Source organism: Aethalodelphis obliquidens, unplaced genomic scaffold (genome assembly GCF_003676395.1).
Source record: "Aethalodelphis obliquidens isolate GAN/ISIS:26980383/991018 unplaced genomic scaffold, ASM367639v1 scaffold11, whole genome shotgun sequence".
Taxonomy (NCBI): Eukaryota; Metazoa; Chordata; class Mammalia; order Artiodactyla; family Delphinidae; genus Aethalodelphis; species Aethalodelphis obliquidens.
In genome coordinates, this window is record NW_020837955.1 from 36,613,848 (window position 1) to 36,615,667 (window position 1,820).

Consider the following 1,820-nt stretch of genomic DNA (forward strand, 5'->3'; position numbering starts at 1 on the left):
CACGTGGCCAGAAGAGGTCCTACCAGGGATCCTTCTAAACAGGAGAACCTATGAACAGCATCACAACCATCCCTGGCCTCGGATGACCAAACACCTTCCTAAGTGGTACCTTCTCATCCTTTTAAATGCGAGGAAGAAGGACTGGGGAGTTTTGGTGTTTAAAACTTAAATCTATATCAAAAGCAAACTAAGCAATAACCAATATGTTCTCTTTATCGGTGATTAAATGACAAATGAAGGATATGTACAGCCTCTGTGAAGAAGAGAAATGCTTCCTGACTTAACCTAGCAAATCTCAACATTTCTCCTTTATGCTCAGAGTGCTGGTGGGTCTTCTAGCACCCATGGGTCCTTTAATCCACAAAGAAGCCTCTAAGGATGTCACCCGTCTTGTGTGCCCCAAAGGGGAGTTTCTAGTCAAATTATCCATCTTTAGAGAAACCTCTGGCATTTACTATGTGGACTGCTGTGTGTACATACATGTCACTATGCACAGGATGTGACCATGATAACCCAGCTGTCACATGAGAATGTGTTCCCCAGGAGAGCATGTCTGTCCAAGCAGTCGCTTTGGAGCATATTATTTTGACATTTGGGGCTGCATCTTTGGAACCTGCCTTTCCTCCTAGCTGGGGCCACATTCAGGCATATCTCAGTGATGGTAGGTATTATCATTGAGAAATAGGCAGTTGGTATTTGAAGTTTAATCTTGTGGATAGATTTGGGCTGTTCATCAAAGGGTGATATTTGGGATAGACATTGTGGAAGCATAGGAGGTGGTGAATGTCCAGAACCAAGAATGTCCCTGGTGGCCTCCAGCATTGAATGAGGGCCGACAGAGTGACAGAGAGAGAGGTTCTCAGCCTCTGGGCAGTGGGCAGAGCTTCCGGATCTTTGCATCCAGCCCCTTTTCTGAGCCAAGGTGCAGAGGGTCGACCCTCCTGGAGGAGAGCCGACATCGAATGACCTTTCCTTCTCTCCACTCTGCAGCTTTGCTTGTCACGGAGGAACCCTCAACAGCAAGTACAGCAGGAGGTAACGTTTGTTATGTGGGATCCCTGGGGGCTCATTACCTTTCTGCACCCAGAGGTCCATCTCTGATCCAGAAGAGGTGCAGAAGCTGTAAGAGATGGGGATGCTCAGCTTTCAAGGGTGGGGACTTCTGAACAAGCCCTCAGGTCTGAAAAGGTATCTCTTCCGTGGACCTTGACTCTGAGAGACGGGAGGAATCAACCTGCAGAGGTATCTCCAGGGAGCTCCAAGATGGAGCTTGGTGTTCTGTCTCCAAGAGAGTCTTATTGCCCATGCTCAGAGCCTACCGTGTGGTCCTCACCAATGCATGTTGACCTCTGGTCAGGCTAGGGTCCTGGGTCTCTGGCTGCACAGCCTGCAGAGGCAGGTGCATACCTGTTGAGGGGGCCACCTTGTCTGTGCCCTTTGCTGAGCCCATATGAGGCCACATTGATTTCTTTGCACTATACAGGAACTATGACCCTTCAGCCTGTGGACATCAGAGGTCCCGTAAACCCCCATGGGGGTGCCCCAAGTAGGAGAACTGGGAGGTCAGCCAGTAGAGCCTGAGCTTCTGGTAGCCTGGGCGTGGGGAAGGAAAGCCTCTGTTCATTTCCCTGTGATGAAGGTTAACTCATGGCCATGTTCAAAGTGGCCCCCTGCCCGGGGAGCTGTGGCCATTAGAAATGGTGTGAGTCTGGAAACTGCCTTAGGCCTGTGACCTCAAGAGAGACATGAGGCGGTGTCCTTGTGCCATCCTCATCCCCCTTTGCCCCTGTGGTGCCCCTTGTGTGCAAGGTGTCTGATCT